This window comes from Ambystoma mexicanum, chromosome 6q, assembly GCF_040938575.1.
Source record: "Ambystoma mexicanum isolate Mex_15411 chromosome 6q, UKY_AmexF1_1, whole genome shotgun sequence".
NCBI classification, from domain to species: Eukaryota; Metazoa; Chordata; class Amphibia; order Caudata; family Ambystomatidae; genus Ambystoma; species Ambystoma mexicanum.
This window is the reverse complement of record NC_090937.1, coordinates 81,588,607-81,608,905: the sequence shown is the minus strand read 5'-3', so window position 1 is coordinate 81,608,905 and position 20,299 is coordinate 81,588,607. Positions and strand designations below refer to the sequence as shown.

Genomic DNA, 20,299 nt, shown 5'->3' with positions numbered 1-20,299 from the left:
GAAGATAAAATACTGATAAATGATTTGAAATTGAACTAGCGCGTGTAGATAGCAGAAACAGGGGGAGTCAAACATGCCATGCCTGAGCGAGAGAAAATGTATATGAACTTAATGACGAGATCTCGTGCCAGTGCACAATTGCAATATTTGTTGCCTCACCACGCGAGAAAAATTCTATATATATACTATATATACATACACAACATGTGCAATACCAACCATTAAACAATCAAATAAAACAGGCAACTTGGTACAGCATATATAGATGTTGTTCCCGGGGTGCTATATATATATATATATATATATATATATATATATATATATATATATATATATATATATATATATAGGACCCTGCAGACATTCAATCATCAATTTGTGAATTAAACATGGAGGAACTCTCCACTATTCTGTCCACTGGATCTTCTCCGGGCTCTATAATTCTGGCATCTCAAAAGATTTGGAACTCTATGTCTGCCATTTTCCAAAGGGAATTTAAAAAAGGGAATAAGAATCTGGAAACCTGGGTTGATGAATCTTGCCGGGTAGAATCTTAAGGGCATTCTGGAGGCAAAAGATAGCACCCGTCGTGAGATAGTCACTGCCTGGGCGCACTATAAATATTTCCTGGCAAAAAGGAAGACCCAGTTAGAAGCACGAGCCTGGGAGGATCTTATTCAGGCTGTGCAGTCAAGGGACTCCAAGACTTTTTGGGAATATGTGGCTAATGGGCCCGCCCACAAAAGAGTAAAAACATATAAAAAACATAATGTTAGTGCAGTGGCTTGGTCGAATCATTTTAGCTCCCTATATAGAGCAAACCCTCCAACTCCTTATAGTGGGCCTAGAGGCTGTGAACTCCGATTAACTAGAGAAGAGGTAGAGGTGGCTATTAATAAGCAACTTCCCAATTGTGCCCCTGGACCTGATGCTATCCCAGCGGACATTTTCTGCAATGAGGTGGCCCTGTGGGCCCCAATCTTGACTAAGTGCTTCAATGCATTTTTAGAGCTTGGTCTTTACCCGTCAACATGGAGGCATGTAATAATTTTCCCTATCTTTAAGAAGGGTGATCCCGGTAGTCCTCTTTCTTATAGACCGCTTTCTTTGCTCGATACTTCTTTTAAAATCTTTGGTCAGGCGGTCTTGGCAAGGTTGGAACAAAGGATCTTTGACTCTGGGGTCCTTACAGAGACTCAATATGGTTTTCGCCCGGGGCTGGGAACTAGGGACCAGGCTTTGAATTTGTATTTGGTGGGAGCTACCTCTATATATGTGAGGGGCGAGCCTCTGTTTTTAAACTTATTTTAGAAGTATACAGGGCTCAAACAAAAACTGCTACTAACTATGGGGCTGCATTGTGGGGCATGGAAAGGATCCAAAAAATTGAAAATGTGCAGAATGCGTTTCTTAAAAACCTTCTTGGATTGCCGCAGTTTGCCTCAAACTATGGGACACATTTCGAACTAGGGTGCTCCCATATTGCTGATGAGTGGTTACTGGCCCCGGTTTCCCATTGGTTGGCATTATGGGCAAATCAGAATGCAATTATCTCACATAAGATCATAAGAGCCCTGCTAAGCAGTTCAGCAGTTAAGAAAATCCCATGGCTCATGTATATTCATAAATGCATCAGACAGTTAAAATGGTGCAAACCTAGTTTGCCCACCAAACATTTTGACCCCATGTATGGTCAGGGCACAAAAGCCATTGTTCAAAACCATTTTGGTGGCAAATAGGGAGTCCGCTGCCTTACGTATTGTTGCAAACAGAAGGCATATTGTGTATGCAACAACGGATGCTATTCAGCCGTATCTACTCCATAGTGATAATCCTGTAGACCGCTGGGCTTTGACCCGAGCACGGTTTGACTGCTTATGGTTGGGGCACAAACTAAAAGCTGGACAGATAGTGTGCAACCTACAGCTTGCCCCTTTTGTCAGTGGCCGGTGGAGGATCTCCTACATTTTGTACTGTTTTGCCCACATTATATAGACTTAAGACGGAGAACACTTTTGCCACTACTCAGGTCGGCCGGCATGTTTCAGGGTAAGCCTGCCTTATGTTATTTGCTGTCAGCAGCTAAGATTCCAGTGGCCTAGGGTATGGTGGATTATTTGAGACGGGCCTGGTATCGGAGATCTAAAACCATAGCACAGAATCTGATTGAGCTTTGAAATTTTAATCTTAATGAATTGTTTGGCTGCTCTTTGTGGATATTATCTGATTTACACACATGCACATTTTAAATGTGTATGTAATGTTTGTAAATTTATACTCTAGATATTTTTTAATATGTTGAATTGATTTCTGTAATGTATGCATTTTTATTCTGTTAATGGTTTATGGATAATTTGCTTCCGAATAAACTTTTATGATGATGTGATATATATATATATATATGTATGTGCTGTACCAAGTTATCTATTTTACTCCTCGATTGTTAAATGGTTGGTATTGCAGGTGTTCTGTACGTAAATTGTGAAGTGTGAGCGTCTATTGTGCAACACAGTGCCGAATAAACCAGCATGCCTGGGACCAAAGCACTGTAAATATGCAATCCTTCTTTGCTCTATGCTTCCTCTATTCACCAAACTTAGAAAGCTCATGGTACATTGTCCCTAATCTGTGACACCGCCCCACAGTGGCAACAATAGTGAATGGCATATATACCCGGTTATGGCAAAAAGAAAAGCCTTTTTTTAGCCACAGTCTCAAAGGCAGTGTTTAAGAAGTGTATCAAGCGAGCCCATCTCCCTTTCAAATTATTTGCATTCTTTCCCTGTCCTCAGAATCCCACACTGCCTATACTTCTTCGCTTTCTCCGAGCCTCTTCTTAAACCCCAAACTCAGACACTATCTCCTGTCTCTGTGCAGCATTTTTCTGCTGCCTGATTTTGAGAAGGTTCGATTGCTATGTATTTCTCTGCATTTTGTTATTTAATTGTGAGTTGGGTACGGAGGAATGGAGAAGCTCCCGGCTTGATTTTCAAGATGGTGCATGTTAGAAACATTTCCTATATTTAAAACAGCATTTATTTTTCATTCCTTAAAAAAAAAAAAATATTAGTACCAATTCAGTGTTATTTGGAAGAGTCGGGCCGGTTATATTTTTGTACTTTTTGAAAACAATCTTGGGAACCTGGGACCTGTGCCCAATGATCAGTTTTACAGTGACATTGGAATGGTTCTGAACGATTATCAAAATAAGAATATAAATTTGTCTCATTCAGGCAGACAACATACTTAGATAGTTGAACTACCAATATCCACAGTATGCTAAGTTGTCTATTGCCAAGCTTCAGTGCCTCTTCTAATCATGTGTTTTTTTCTTTGCATTCTGGAACTTATTACTTGTAGTCCTGTGTTCATTTGTGAATTTGCACCCGTGGAAGCACGCTCAGCCAATCAGGTGACTGGAGCAGTGGGCCACAATACACAATCCATGTTCGCTGTCCCAGCCACCCGAGGCCCCTCCCCGGGTGGCGATTCTTTTTACTTGTTCACTGTGGAGAGGCAACAGGAAGCCTCTCTCTGTTGCCACCCCAACCCTCCACTTACCTTTTGGGACCCGAGCATTGTGCTCCAGTCCTGGAGCTGCTCCCGTCTGTCCACCCCCATAGACATGAAAAAGGCACTACGTTCCTTTTCCTTATGGTGGCGGCCATCTTTTTTGGGTATTTTTCTACTTTTCATCAGGAGATCTGCTGCGCTCGCAGGGCGGATCTGCGGATGAAAAATTAAGCAAGTCATTTGCACCCCGGGCTGACCCTGGGGTGCGAATGGTTTCATGCCCGACCAAGAGGGCGGACATGGCCTTTAACGGCCCACAGCCCGAGCTGAGGCCCATGCTTCGCTTGGGCCTACCTTAGCTCATACTGGCATGGCGTTAAAGGCCATGCCCGCCCTCCTGGCAGGGCATGAATCCATAAAAACAAAACTACAATTTTCAAGATGTGAAAAATAAAACTTGTACTGCACAGGCTATTCACGCCTGCCATAGTATAACATGTGATCTCTATATCTACAATATTGTGGTTGTATTTGACCAGCACCCAGATGTATACTGGCAGCAACCCACAATATGGCCATAGTACAGATATTTTATTTTGATTGCTTGCACAAGGATTAGGATTTTTTCTGGCACAGGGAAATTGACAGGTTGTATTATACCTTCTAGCACATTATTTAAAACAGATGCTATTTCTTCTGATGTATGCTTTGTGATTGCTATTGTATCAGTTGAGGGCGATGTAGCAGATGGTCATTCTCTGTACTTTGGTAAATACATGTTTTCAATGGATAGCTGTCCTGGGTGAAACAATTCATAGCTCTCAATCAAAGTCCAGTTTTTGTCCTTTGCAGTCTGGCGGTTGAAATGTTACCATTTATTTTATAAATTTGGCACTACACGTCTCAGAATGCAAAGGCAACAGGACAGAATTTTTTAACCACCGTCGGACATGGGTCTATTTTTTATGTCATGTATGTAACAAATGTTTACTGTTTTATAGTAATCTCCTGTAAATGACTTTGCTGCTGCACATACATAATGATCCCAGACTCTATAAACAGTGAAAATATCCTTTGAAATGCACCATTTGGTCATGTTTAAAAAGCAATATTTAGAGGGGGGCTCTGCATTCCCATCCCCCTTGAAATAGAAGGGCTTGCTCGATAAGCCAACCCGCTTGGTGAAACATAGATTCGGAGTGTCCCAGTTTTGCATGATAAAAACAGGATAACCTTAGAGAAGTTGATAATGTTCTCCTGGTGGGTTTTAATGAATGAATGCATGTGTGCTTTATGGATGGGCATCATAAAGCATTTAAATGATCCAGAATGGAGTGGATTTATGCGGGGCTTCCATTTGATACTATTTCAGGAAACTTGGGCTATCGAGCCATACTGTATTCAAGAAAATCGATCCTTTGATATCTTGGCAAAGAAAGGACCTAAGGGAAGGCCGAGCGGTGGGCTAACTATTTGAGTTGGCACGTCTCTAAACTGGGGAATAAGTGAAAAAGTCACTGGTACCCCAGATTTACAAAATCTGGCCATGCACACCCCTGGTGGAAATGTTATCCTCCTGTTTAATATATACAACAGGCCAACACTCAAATCTGGGCCAGATACTGTAGGGAAACTACACACTTTGGTAACTAATAATGAGCGGTTTGTACTAGTGGGAGGTGACTTTAACCTGCCGCTGGAGCCCATACCAGAGCTAGTTGGACTGTGGGAGGAACAGCATAGTGCCTGGGATGTTCCTATCAGAGGTGCTTCGAAACCAATGAGAGTACATACGCAAGCTAATGACACGATCTGTACTTAGAATAACCTGGGTCTGAGGGCTCAAATGGTTGCTTTAAGAATGACCAACCAGCTAACCTGATTTTCTCTGGCCCTACTGGTAGCACTTTAATAGATAACATTTTAGTATCTGCAAAGAATTGGAAGTAGGTATGCAATGTTGTGGTTTTAAATAAAGCAGATAGCGACCATAAGCCATTATGTGCACATTTCCAAATAAATAATCATCCATCGCAGTGTGCCACAGTAAAAGCCAGGGTGGTGCCACTAGTGGTCTTGGGGCACTCTCGAAAAACAATAAAGTGGGCCAGGATCATGGGCTAAGACACAAAACCCTTAATATATAATGCCATCATGAGCAACATCTCAGAAATATGCAGCGAAGAAGTCACTGAAGAGAAGGTTATCATTGAATATGGCTGCCTTACAGCTAACCTCTTTCCACATATAATTAGTAAGGCGCAAGAGGTTATGAAACACATAGCAAAGCTAATCGGTATGACAAAGAGTACCACCAAGCTAAACGCCAGATAATGGCTACTCTGTCAGCTGGTATAGGTGTCGACAGGGCCCTTCTTCGATTTCAGAGACAACACTATAAGTAAATAGTTGCACAAAAAAGGGAGGCTTAGACCACTATGAGGTGGAAGCTTCTCATCAAAGCACACGAAGAGGGTGACTCAGGATCCTTCTGAAAATTGATCTCAGGGGTGGACGATACTGGGGATAGATCATTACAATGCAAGAACATGGGAGCACCATTTTGCTAACTGCAACCCTGCTGAGGGTTGTGCTAATGGAACCATACCAGCCATCACTAACTCAGAAGGATGCCCTTCTTCTTAATCTGGCAGAAGTTGTAAAAGCAATAACCTCCCAAAAGAGTGGCAAAGCCTCTGGTCCAGACTGTGCCCCAACAGATTTGTATAAGGATGAGTTTGACATTTGGGGCCCTGTATTATGCAAACTTTTTAATGCACTTATTAAATTGAACACAGTAGGCAGGAAGCAGTCATAGCACTGATCTACAAGAAGGGGGGCCGGGGCTTGCCAGAAAAATATAGACCCATTTCACTCCTGGACTTGGCTGGGAAGATATTCGCTAAGGTCATTCTGTCCCATTTCCAAACGTGGGCTGATGAGAAAAATATAATTAATGACCTACAGGCTGGCTTTCGGAAGCATAAAAGCACGGTGGACCAAAGTTTTAGACTATTTTTATTAATTGAGAAGTACACTCTGCTAAAAAAACATGAATTTATCTGCAATATGTGTGGACCTAAGGACCGCGTTTGATGTGGTCCCTAGAGATAAACTGTGGTTGGTCCTTCAAAAAAGGAAAGCCCCCTCCCGTCTGATTGCTGTGATCCAGGAGCTATACAGTAATAATCAGACCATGGTCAGATATGTCATGGCTGGTGAGGCCACAGTCCCCTTTCCTGAACACAGGGGTGAGAGACAGGGCTGTGTGCTTGCACTTTGACTTTTCTGCATATAAATGGAGGAAATCATAGCAGCCCTGTTGGGGGACAACTTGGATTCCCCCAGGCGGGGACGGGACAGATTCCCTCTTTATTTGATGCCGACAATGCAGTCCTGTTATCCATGATACCCAGGGGGCTGAAAAACTGCCTAGCAACTTTCATGAATATTTGTGGTTATCTCAATTTAAACCTAAATGTTGGCAAAACAAAAGTCATGGTGATTAAGCCAAAATGTGCCAAACAGGGCACATTACAAATCAAAGTAGAAGGCTGTCTTTTGGAACAAGTCAAGTTGTATGACTATTTAGGGATCAGGTTTAATGAAAATGGCCTCTGGACACGCCAGGTGGAGAAGGCATGTTTTCCACTAGAGAAATATGGTGGAGCAACACTATCCTTTTTTTAATAGACATGGGAGAGGGGCAGTCCACCCTGCCATAGAGCTGCATGGAAAGCAGGCTATTCCTGCTACTCTCTATTATGGCTCAGAGTTATGGGGCAACTCAAATGCCACTAGCCTCACTAGGGAGGAAAATAAATTCATGAAATAACAACTTCGGCTCCCTCGTTCCACCCCTAATGCTCTGGTACATCTGGAACTCAATGCACGCCTTATATGTGATTTGGCCTCTCCTTCTGCGACCTTGTATATGATAAGGCTTTGGAGTTCAAAGGCGCTGTGGAAGTATCAAGAGGCCTTGAAACACCTACTAGACCACGAAGGAGGTAAAAGCATTCCCTGGGTGGCCCATGTGAAAAAAAGTTTGCTTGAATTGAATGAGGTCAGTCTGTGAGAGGAGCCACAAAATATAGACACGGGGCTCAGAGAAGGATCAAGAGAGCAGCCATTGTCATCACAAGGAAAAGGAAGATCGAAAATGCAGGAAGACTGTATTGTGGTCTGACGTATCTCATAATCTTAAAACTAAATTCAGCCTAGAAAGTTTTCTTAACTATCTGTTGCCACCATTTGCAAGATCGTTTTTTGTAAGATTGCGATTTGGGACATTACCAGTGGCTACTATAACCCATCTCTCGGCAGGAGGAGGCTCGAAGGCCTGCCCTGTATGCGGTCTGAGAGATGAGACAGTGATTAATTTTTTGTTTTTATGCACCGTTACAAAACCGCTGAGACTCCGATTTCTAGGCCCCTTGCTTAAGGATCCTGGAGTCTGCTCCACAGCTGAGGCACTGGAATCATGTAAAGGAACATCAAACCCACACATTGTAACTTGTGTTGCTCAATATGTTCACAAAGCTTGGCCCATAAGAAGAAAATGAGCGAAACGAGAAAGGATAGCTCACTCTGAATCTATCCAGACCTGAAATTAGGACAGCTATGTGATAAAGTGGTACAAACACTACTCGCTGTACTAAATAAGAGGCAGAAGGGCTGCAAGTATAATCCCACTTCTGGGCTCTTCACAAAGAACTGTTTAGTTGTATCTCTCCTTTTATTACGCACTTTGCACTTTATTATATATACTCTCTCCCGTAATGAATTCTGATTGTTTCTTAATGTTTTTATTAATGTATGTTTTAATTAATGTGACTTTTATGGCATTTTAGCCGAATAAAGTATTTTGTTGATGATGATGGAATCAAACCAAAATAAGCAGTTTGACTGAAATGTAGGAAGACAGCGTGTCTAAAATAAGGGGCAATATGTTTCACCACCATGCTTCCCATGATCCAGCCCATCTGCTGGAACCCTTGAGCTCTCCAATCTCCAAGATTTTCATTATAATTAATTCCAGTATTTCAGTTAAATATCTGGCACAGAGAACTAGTACACGCTGATGACCTCAACTCAAAATCCTCCACTAACTATTTTGAGAAGACGTTCAAAATCAGGGATCATTAAGGAATGTCTTCGAACTTCTGGATGTTTCAATTGGAGCATGCTTCTGCTCTGCTTCCATTCCTTGTAACAGGAATTCACAAGCTCATACAGTGCATATCACACAGTGTGATTGTCATGTATTTTAAGTTGGCCAAACATTTGAGTCTGGTATTTCCAGTTCTTAAAGGATTCCTCATTATAGTGAACTTAGGCCTACAGCTGCCCTCAATGATGCCGTTTCAAGATTTTGAGGCTGAATAAACTAACAAGCCCCGGAGTAGGGTTCTCTACTCTTCACACCTGGTTTTGTTGTTTGCATTCTGGCAAAATTATTATGAGTTTTCCATTATACAGTCTTAGGAGGATAATTAAAGCCGGGACTTAGTGAGCTACTCACACCTGTCATAACACAACTTTGGATCTTCTAGTGCTAAAGATGGAATTAAAGGCCTTGTTTTATTTCCTAGTTATTAATGCTCATTAAACAAATTGTCTCACCTCCAGGAAGAAGAATCACAGGAACTAAAAACAGTATTTTCAAAGCACTTTATCAAATATATCTTTACTAAAAGTTAACATCAGGCAAAATACAGGAGAGAAATGGCTAAATGAGCAGAAAAGTCTAGGTAATGTTTAGTAATCCTTTGTGCAAAATAATAGTTTCAATTTCCAATGGTCGTGCAACTCAGGAGACCTGCTCCTTGGCAATGCAAGTGATTGACACAAAGATATAAGGGAGATCCTGGGGGCAGCCAGGTTGACTCCCAGGGGCTTCAACTGATTTAGAAGATGTCGGCCATCTTATGGCGGGTGCAGAGACGAGGCAGTGTGCATGTGTCCTGGGTCCTACAGGGCATGGCAATGCAGGACTAGGAAACCCATGTGCTTTCTGGGGAGCAGAATATCCCCATGGCTTCTCTGCAGTAAATACTGGAATGACACAAGAGGACCTTGGAGAGACAGCAGACGTGGCTGAAGCTGCGCATGACAGCAGAAGGAGAGCTGATCATCTGACCCAAACACAGAATACAAGAAGATCCTTGAGAGAGCAGGCGCAGCTGAAGTTGTGCAGGGCAGCAGCAACATAGCTGAGCATCTCACCCAAACTGAAAATACAAGAAGACCTTGGATAGAGCAGACGTGGCTGAACTAGCACAGGACAGTGGCGAGATATCTGATCATCTCACCCAAACAGAAAATAAAAGAGGGCGTTGGAGAGAGCAGACGTGGCTGAAGTTGTGCAGGACAGCGACACAATAGTTGAGCATCTCACCCAAACATAGAATACAAGAGGATCTTGGGGAGAGCAGACGTGGCTGAAGTTGTACAGGACAGCGATACAATAGCTGAGCATCTCACCCAAACACAGAATACAAGAGGATCTTGGGGAGAGCAGACGTGGCTAATGTTGTGCAGGACAGCGACGTGATAGCTGATCCTCTGACCCAAGCACAGAATACAAGAGGATCTTGGAGAGAGCAGACGTGGCTGAAGTTGTACAGGACAGCGATATAATAGCTGAGCATCTCACCCAAACATAGAATACAAGAGGATCTTGGGGAGAGCAGACGTGGCTGAAGTTGTGCAGGACAGCGATACAATAGCTGAGCATCTCACCCAAGCACAGAATACAAGAGGATCTTGGGGAGAGCAGACGTGGCTGAAGTTGTGCAGGACAGCGATACAATAGCTGAGCATCTCACCCAAACACAGAATACAAGAGGATCTTGGGGAGAGCAGACGTGGCTAATGTTGTGCAGGACAGCGACGTGATAGCTGATCCTCTGACCCAAGCACAGAATACAAGAGGATCTTGGAGAGAGCAGACGTGGCTGAAGTTGTACAGGACAGCGATACAATAGCTGAGCATCTCACCCAAACATATAATACAAGAGGATCTTGGGGAGAGCAGACGTGGCTGAAGTTGTGCAGGACAGCGATACAATAGCTGAGCATCTCACCCAAACACAGAATACAAGAAGACCTTGGAGAGAGCAGACGTGGATGAAGTTGTGCAGGACAGCGACACGATAGCTGAGCATCTGACCCAAACAGAGCCCTGCACATCTTTCCTGAACCGCGGGAGCGAGGAGGACACCTGTGTGGGAAGCAGGGAAGAGGGCAATGTTGCTAGCAGTAATCTTAACAGGCTAGCAGACAAGCAACACTTGTAATTTCCTTTGAGTGTTTTTTATGCCAGGCCAGTTACCTTAAAGGGGGTATGATTTCCAAGAGATAGAGAGAAGTGAGACAAAGGATGGGAGATGGAGTCTGTTCGGCCATCGGGCATGCTCTGTGGTTTGGATTAACCCTTTAAGTCTTCTGAGGGCTGTCCTAGGATCTTTTGAAGGAGGATGGCAATGAATTCTAAGCAAGTGGCTACACGACAACTGGGTAGTATCTCCGTCCTGGTCATCCCCTTGGGGACAGCATGCCTGAATTGTGTGTCCTTGATTATTTGCTGATGAATACGAGGATCAGGTAGTATTATTTCTTCTACATGCTTATGTCTTATCTGGTTTCTTCTCTTGGTGTCCAGGCCTACCACCCCTTCCCCATTGTAGTAAACTAGTTTACCATAGAGATCTGATTAGGGGGAAGATTGTCTACGATAACACACGTCTTTCAGTATTATTGTATTAAATACCTACGTTCTAAATCACTGGAGGCGTGGAGCAGAGGTGGCCAAGAAGGGCCATAGCCACCCTTATAAAAAACGATGCCCCACCCACCCCACCTGCCCTAAATTCAGGTATGTGTTTGTTTTGGTGCACCACCCCAGTGACCTCATCAGGCCACCCCTACGAAAAATGTCTGGGGACGCCACTGGCGTGGAGAGGCTTATTTGTCTTTCTTTCTTGTGGTTGGAAATGTATTGCCTTATTCTGCATAGTAAGCCGATTTTGTAAAACACCCTAGAGTTTTCTGTGGACTGCTTTTGGGAAAAGATGGATCTTTCCTGGGTTTCGTATGTTCCTCAATTTGAATCTTGCCAATTTAGCAGAATTAGCAAACAAATCTGTTGCATAGATGCCCCTTGCACGGTCATTTTCAGCATGTATCGTGGTTGCCATTCTGTTGTTAGAATTTCTAAATATGGATCACCATATTTCAGTTGTGACTACAACTCCTATGACCCCTAACCATTGACTATGTTGGCTGGGGCTCATGGGAGTTGCAGTCCAAAACCTCTGGAGAGCCAAATGTTGCAGATCCCTGCATATTTAATACAAAGTTCGACTTTTAGGTCCATTGTATCGGCTCAGAGCATCCTGAGGCACACCCAGTTAAGTGGGCTGTGTCATTTCCTCAACAAGCGAGGATGCGTGCCCTATGTGCTAAATTACTGACTTTCAAAACCGGAAACCAGGGTTCAAAGTTGTGACAGAGGCAGAGGCAAAGGTCAGATGTGAGCGAAGCAGTGCCATTGTTGGGTTCTGTACAAAAGTGGAGCAATGAAGGAATGGAGCCTGAGAGATAAACCTGGTGATTGAGAGAACGAAAGGAGATGGTATGGATGGGCCTAAGTTACAGAGAAATCATATACAATAGACTAAAAACGCAGCAGTGAAAATGCGGTAGCCTCCTGCCGTGACGTCACAGCAGCTGGTTTTGAACTCGCAATCCTCTGTCATGATGTAAGTGGACATCTAAAGCATTCGGAAAGGGGACCATTTTCTCATGGCTTCGCATGAAAGTCATACACAACAAAGCCAATAGGTTTTGGATGTTAAATGTCAATTACAGCCTCAACTGCTCCACTAATGCCACCTTAAGCATGCAATAGTCATTGTATGCCAAGGGAGACCGACGCGTGCAGGTGCTGCTATAATAGGCCAGGTACACCTTCTAATGCCATCATAGGCCTGATATAGTCACTGCATGCAAGATGGACTGCATAATAAAGTGTTTGAGTGATTGTGTGCTTCCTGTTCACCTAAAAGGTTTCTAATCAGACACGTGGGGCCAATTCCAAGAGATGGCTTTCTCTAGTGGCGCCATGTCAACGTCTACAAAATGGACTATTTTACAACATTGGACAATATCTATATATGCAGGTAATAAAAATAACATTTTGATTCATAAGATGACACCACCACTGGAGCTTCCTTTATAGCAACCTCACAGCAGGAGATGTACAAAATCATAGAGGTTAGCAACTGGAGTCAAAACAAACAATTTTAAAGTGAGTTCTACTTGCTCCAGTTGTTGCCATATAGGTTCTAATTTGAAATTGTGTAACCTATGTTTATAGACTGGAGGGGGCATATCTATAATGTTATTTATAGTAGAGGTAGTAGGGGGTAGAGGCACAGAGGCACCCTTGCCAAGGCTCTCACATGGTAGTAGTGGACCAAGGCTGAGCCTCACAGGGAGGTGATGCAGGCTGGTTCTTAGGTACAGTGAATCCCCAAGCCCCCATAAAGGAATGTCTTCACACCATTATGTGCTACCCAAGTTCTTTTATTAAATAACATAAGATTCAGGTGGTTATAAACAAATAAATAAGACTCACTTTGTACTCAAGATTCCCTACTCCAAAACTTAACACAATATATAAAGTGCTATGTTTAGTTTCATTAATAATGCACCAACTGGTTATGGCCCTAAAACATTTATTAAGATTATTAAATTCTGTTTAACCCCACACGCATGAATGTAGAAATGCAGACAATTACTTTAGAACACTGTCAGAATGCTTTCTTTAGAGACAAGATGCAACACTATGTGGAGATCCCCCCACCTGGGCAACCTGTAAGGAAACGGTAAGGTATACTTTGCTTTTATGGCAATGCCCAGTCTGTATATGTTCATTGTCTGCTTTTGGTTTTACAGGTCCGGCCACCCAAATTACATCGGAAGCAACAGGGGAGCCAGGCCCAAGATGAATCTGAGACCCCTAGATGGACCCTAAGGGTGGAAGTCCCTCTTCGTCATCACAGTGCCTTAGGTGCCTTGGAAAGCAAAGTGGCAGAGTTCTCTCAGCTTTACTCAATGATGCCCCTTGAGGATGGACCCCCCTCTGGAAGAAGAAGTCACTGGGTTGTTGCTGTCAGGCAGGAGAAGGGAACCAAGCAGTGTTGGAAAGGCAGCAGTGATGGTCTGTAGTAGTGGTCTCCTTGGTCGGGTAGTTACTCCGGCTGTGGATGTCCCACGAATATGAAACTTACTGTGGACCACGACAAGGCTTGGGAGGTAAGGATGAGTCCTTTGGTTTCTGTTGATGAATTTGGATGGCGTGGGTGCAGTGGCAGAATTAGGTGTCGAGTTTCATCAGTTTGTAGATTTTACCGCCATTTGATTATTCGGTGCTGCTAATGACAGAATGGCTTCTGGCAACTTGGACTCGAGCACTGGACTTCTCTTGGGGCCACCACCTAATTTGGACCTTCAGGATTCATTCCTCCAGAGAGTAAGTGTGGTAACGCCAAAGCTGGCACTTCCTCCTGTTTTGGTGACCAATGAGATATATTTTAGCGAGCGCACCAGAAGTTTCTGTGATAGACTGTATTGAGGTAGGTAGGCGCCTCCTTGTAGATGCACTTGTGGGCAAGGGTTAGGGTTTTAAAGTCAATCCGTGCTTTGATCGGCAGCCAGTGTACTGCGCGTTTTATTGCAGAGATGTGGTCCGACCGGGTTAGACACAGTGCAGCTCGCAGGGCGTTATTTTGTAATAGGCGAAGTTTGTCCAAATTAGTGGCTGAGGTGCTCATAAGAAGAACGTTACAGTAATCCTGTTTGGAACTAGCTCAATTTTATATGCATCATGGAAGCTAAAACCTGGCTGTGAATGCTATTTAGACAGAATGCAGTTGAAACTTATGCGAATCCTATATACGAAGCTGCGTCTTGGCATTCTGCCTTTAGCCAGTCTGAAGCATAAATGGAGCCCGAGTAACTCAACAGCTTGCCTATTTTACCCAAACGTTGTTGAAAGCACAGCACACTTTATCTTCTTTTGTTCGGAATATCTTCATATTAGAAAGAAATATCTGATACCTCTTTGCATAAGAAGACTTCCACTTGTGCCTGGCCGGGGGCAGTGAACTAGCGACCCATTGTATGGGGAATTATGTATACCGGGCACAGAGGAAGAAATTAAAGCATACCAGCAGTCTGACGAATGATGTTTTAGTCTTGGACAATGAACTGCTTATATTTTAAATATTTTAAACATGTAACAGAGTGTTTTTGAACTGTCCTTGTTTTATCGTACTATGACGTATTTTATTTATTGTTGATTGTTTCATGTGATGAATTTTGTATGCGACTTTTATGATCTGTCGGTTCAAAATAAAGTTATATGAAATAAAATGAAGTAATCCAGTTTGGAAAGGATCAATGCTCGTGTGAGCGTGAGTCAGTTTTTTGGCACTAAGAATTGTCTGCTCAGAGATAAAACCCGGGATGTGTAGTAGGCCTAGGCAGATGATAGAGCATTAATATGCCTAGTCATGGCCAGCTGTGCTTCAAGGTGGACCCCCAAGGTTTGAACTTGTTTAAGGACCTGGATTGAGGTACCATCAATGCAGAGGGAAGTGAAGGAGGAATCAAGTTTTTTTTTAGCCGGAAGGGGGAGCCCACAATAAGTAGATTGTTTTTTTCCCGCCATGTAGACATAAATTATGTGTGACCATCCAGTTTTGTATGCTGCAGTACATGTGTTGATTTTGATGGTGTCCTGGGCTTAACTGCTTGTGATGGGGATGAGTATTTGGTTGCATCTGCAAAGTTAGTGTAAATGATACTCACAGAGTCAAGGAGGTTGAATAGGGGCTTAGTGTATGTATTGTAAAATGTGGGTGAAAGGCAGGATTCCTGAGGCACACCTAGGGGGTGGGGGTGGACTGCCGCCTCACCAATGAAGACTCTGGTGGTGCATTAGCTGAGGAACGAGTGTATCCAGGCTAAGTTTTCTGGAAAAAAGTGGAAATACTGGCTGAGGAGTTGGCATAGAGTGTTGTTCTCGACTAAATCAAAGGCAGCAGAAAGGTCTAAGTGGAGGAGGATGCCTAGGTTGCCCGAGTCACAGATATTATACATTTGGATTTTTCGTTGCTATGTTAGGGTGGAAGCCTGATGCTGATTGCCTCATTCCTAAAAAATGATTTTGCTCAAGGAATAGTTGGACTTGTGCGTACGCTACTCTGTCTTGTATCTTAGGCACGAAGGGGACCGTCATAATAGGGCGGTAGTTAGTGGGAACGGTAGGATCGACGGAAGGTTTTTTGAGGAGAGGGGTGATCCATGCTGATTTGATGTTAGAGGGGACATTATTGGTGGAGAACAATGCGTTAATAAAATTGGTGATGATGGGTGATAGGGAGGGAGCAGAGAGCTTCACTGTGTGGGGAGGGCAGGAGTCACCTTTACAGTTAGACGGTTTGAGTGAAAGGGTTTTTGTGGGATCTTTCACAGCATGACTGGCTTAACTGCACTCATTCTCTCAGAGAGTAAGTCATTTCTATGTGCAAGGGTGTCTGGTATGGTGGTGCACCAGATTTTGTGTGCCTTGGTAGTTGGTATGATATGAATGGGAGCCTCGGGCTCTCTCCAGATGAAGAATAGCTCTTTGGTATTGGAGCCTACGTTGGAGATACGCACATTGTAGGAATTGGCTTTAGTGAAGATAACTGAGGTTTTGTATGTGTGCGGATCAGTGGAAGGGAGTTGCTAGGAGATGGAAGCTTTTTACATAAGTGCTCAAAGGCTCTTTTTTGATGCGTAGTGTGACGAGGTCATCAGTGAATCAGGTGTTATTTGACTTGTGAGGTTTGGGCATGTTTGCCATGATCAGGGCGCGCTTGTCTATAGTAATGCGAAGACAGGCATGGTAGTGGTTGGCTATATTCTGGGGCTTCATATTAGAGGGTAGGGAGCAGGACTTCAGTGAGTCCAGGAGTATTGGCTTCAGACTCTCATGGGTCGATTTATGGGTATTTCAGACAAATTCTGGACTCAGTGTAGATGCCTGGGCGGGGATAGGACTGGCAGTGACTATATTGAAATGGATTATGAGTTTGGTTCTATATGGTAAAAGTAGCGGTAACAGAATTACTGCCACATTTACCCTTCCACTGAATTCTGACTCTCCGGTAACACCATTGGCGGAAATACTGCAGAGAACACAAAAGCTGTATTACCGTTGTAGTACAAGTTGGGACATGGCAGTAATACCTCTGAAATTGGGTGTTAATACCTCTAAAAACACAGCGCAGTTAACTCCACCTTTCAAGAGGAGGTACATTCAGATAGGTGCCAACATTGAAGCCACAGGTGCACCCATAAAACTCAAGAGGGCTACATAAGGCTCACACCTTCCCTAAACAAACTTTCCAATACCATGCTGCCACTAGCCATTGTGACCTGGGATATGCAGCTGCTCACAGTCCGCATGTATCTACAGAGGCAAGAAAATTAGCCCAGTGCACAGGGTGCAGAGAGGAGGAGGAGGAGTAGAAGGAGTAGTAGATGCCATGGAAGGCGAGCCCCCATACCCAGGGTCATGCCCTCACCTTGGACCCTAACTGACATTCAGCTGGTAACCCTTTACCGGCTCAACAGGGAGACCATAGGTGACCTGCTCACCATTATCCATGGGGACATTAAGAGCAGGATTATCATCAGGACAGCTGTGCCCACTGCTAAAGCTAGTGTCCGTCCTGCAATTCCAGGGAACTTGTACCTTTCAGCACTCTGTGGCCATGCTGCATAGCATGTTGCAGCCAACCCTTCCATATGTGCTTGGACAGGTGCTGGAAGCCCTGCGGTGCCATGTGTCATGGAATATCTCTCTGCCCACCACCCTGGCACAAGAGCAAACCATGAAGGCACAGATTTATACTGTGGCACAGATGCCAAATGTCATTGCAGCCCTACATTGCACCCATGTGGCGTTGGTGGCCCTCCAGGCACATGAAGCGGTGTACGAGAACAGGAAGTAGTATCACTACTGTGCGTCAGGTGACCTGTGATCCAGATCTTTACATAGCACACTGCTGTGCCTGCTTCCCTGTTCCACCCATGCTGCCATGGTTCTACGCAATAGTACACTGCCCGATATGAGTAAAGGAAGTGATATCACATGTATTTTGACCCCTGTTGATAGCATACCAAGGCAGACTGAATGTACATGTTCTTTTAAAAGGTCAGCGATCATGGCCCCCCTGCAAAATGAACTTTATGGGCCTCATTACAAATCAGGCGGTCCGGAAATAACAGTGGCGGTAAACCCGCCGCCACCGTTGTTTCCGGACCGCCTGATCCCGACTCCTGCAGGCGGGAGGTGATGTTCCTGCCAGGTTTGACCTGGCGGGTTTAACACCGCCCGCCTGCAGGCAGACGAGGTAACACCGGCAGCATTACGAGATGCTGCCGGTGTTTCCATGATCCCCATTCCCATCGAGTCCCATAGGACTCGATGGGAATGGGGATTAACACCATTCCGCCTCCGTGATTCCCGGAAAACCGGGGTTGTAATGCCCCGGTAATTCCGGGAATCACAGAGGCGGAATGGTAATACGAGTCCGGCGGTAACCAGGCGGTTTTACCGCCTCGGTTACCGCCGGACTCGTAATGAGGCCATATGTCTTAGACGTGCAAACGAGCACATCCGTAGCAGCGTATCTACAGACCTGCACGATAAGCTGCCAGTGGTAATGATAGAGGCGAAAGAATATATTCTGAGGTCAAAACAAGATTTTTTTAGTTGATACTCTAGAAACCAAATGCAGAACGTGAAAGCCCATGTACCGGGCTCTGCCTGGTCTCGAGGGCAAGCGAGCACTGTCAGAAGGGCTTGCCTTGCAGTCTAGAGTTGGGGAAAATGGTTAGTTTGATTACTTTGTGTGTGGTTTTCACCAATATTACTTCCCCAAAGTGCTTAACAACCTTATGTATGACCGGCCACTAATGATGAATTTTTACAAATTGCGGTCCATTTTCATTTCTGCCTGGATATATTTTTATCCGGTTGAAGACTATAATGCACTCTGGGATTGAGATCATACTCAAACTCTGTGCACCATTAAATAGCTAATCACAGCCATAGTTCACTAAGTCCCCCACCCCTTTCTGAGAAAGGCATCTTCTCTCCTGAAGAGTTAGCATTTACAACGTTCTGTGCCTTTTCATAAATCATAACTTTGGAAAAATGCTTGCGTAACACGTGTTGCACAAACATTCAAGTGGAAAACAAGGTGATAAGCCATAAATGACAGGGTGACCTTCTACTTGACAGCGGAATACGTTTTTGGGCCATGTATGTCACAAAGAGGCAGTTTGCAGCAATGATCAGGAATGCACTTGCTGGGTCTGGACTACTGCACACAAAAAGGTGGAATTATTTAGAGATTAAGGTCTTAGACTCACAACTTCAGTCAACTGTTGCCTCCCATGACTTGTTAGCATTCACCACACATAAGCCATTTTGCAAATGGTGTTTAGATTTGGCTTCTATCTGAATGTATAACTTCTTTTACGTTTGCTCTACCTTGGGCCAGATTACAGAAACTTTACACTGGTGTGAGTACAATTATGTAGAGTATTAGCACTAGGGCAAATTTCGCCCTTGGGCAAAAACCTCTTCTTTCAATGTATTTTTCAGGTAGGGCAAAGCTTACCCTAGTGCTAATAAAGAATGGTGTTGGCAGTAGGGCAAAGTATGCCTTTGTGAGAAAGAAATGCATTGAAAGTAAGTGTTTTTTTAAATTGGGGCAGTGTTTACCCAAGTGTCACAATGCATCGTCCTTCGCGCTGGAATCAATGGAAATGTGTTTTCCAGGATGTCGCCAGCGCTATGTATTTACACATTGAGTCTGTGGCGCGCTGATGCGTTGCAACCCTTCTCCCTCCCCGGGTAAGATGCTCGTTTTTCTTCTTTCCCCTTGTCTTGTACTACCCTTATCCTTGGCTCCATTCTGCTGGTCCTCCTCCCTTTTTCTCCTGTTGTTCTGTTGCCCTACCACAGTTACCCTTCGCTATTCCGCCCATGCTTGGCATTCTTCTGTGTCCGTGGTACTCCTGTCAACTCCTGTTGATCCCTTAGCTTCAGTCTTCCTTGGATTTCTGATTGCCTTCCTTACAGATTGCCATTTCCATCTACCATCTACTATCTCATTGGGGTTTCTGTGCCTTGGTTTTTCCCCAAATAGGACTGACCTTCCAGTTGTCCCCTTGTTCGGCCTGTTTAATTTCACAGACTGTGGCAACAGGCAGGGCCGTCCATTCCTATACAAGGAACGTTCCTTCTACAAGCAAAAGAAGACAGGACGGACAAGACCTGAGGATCCATTACTGAAACAAGGGCTGGTAGGAGGTGAGGATCTTCACTATAGTTTTGAACGTGAGACCAAGTTCTAATGCCATGCAAACTTTCACTTGACATAGTGCAAAGGTTTTCCAAAGTGACCCCAATGTTTTTTGCACCAGGGCAAACTTTGCTCTAGTGCTAACGTGCCAAATAGCACTTGCATTGGGTAGGTGAAAAGTTTCTGTAATCTGGCCCCTGGTGTTTGGAGATTTGCAATGCATGCCTAAAGATGTTCCCTTTACTGTACATATACTTGCATTCAGTGTTTCCCTTCAATTGCATTAACCTGTGGTGAACCAAAAGAAGGACTCAGACAATTAGATTGCATTCTCAAAGGGGTTTGCTCAA

At 44.0% G+C, this 20,299-nt stretch overlaps 1 protein-coding gene across 3 annotated transcripts in view; it reads left to right on the top strand.

The window, feature by feature from the left end:
• The window catches only part of LOC138515785 (transmembrane protease serine 11D-like), a 739,714-nt gene that overhangs the window by 118,837 nt on the left and 600,578 nt on the right, over window positions 1-20,299 (top strand). Inside the window, exon 2 of one of the 3 annotated variants that reach the window (XM_069630501.1) lies at window positions 13,477-13,836. The exons of the other annotated variants lie outside the window; for them this stretch is intronic. The gene's annotated coding sequence lies outside the window, so the exon portion shown is untranslated. The remainder of the gene's footprint in view (window positions 1-13,476; window positions 13,837-20,299) is intronic. 3 annotated transcript variants of the gene reach the window in all.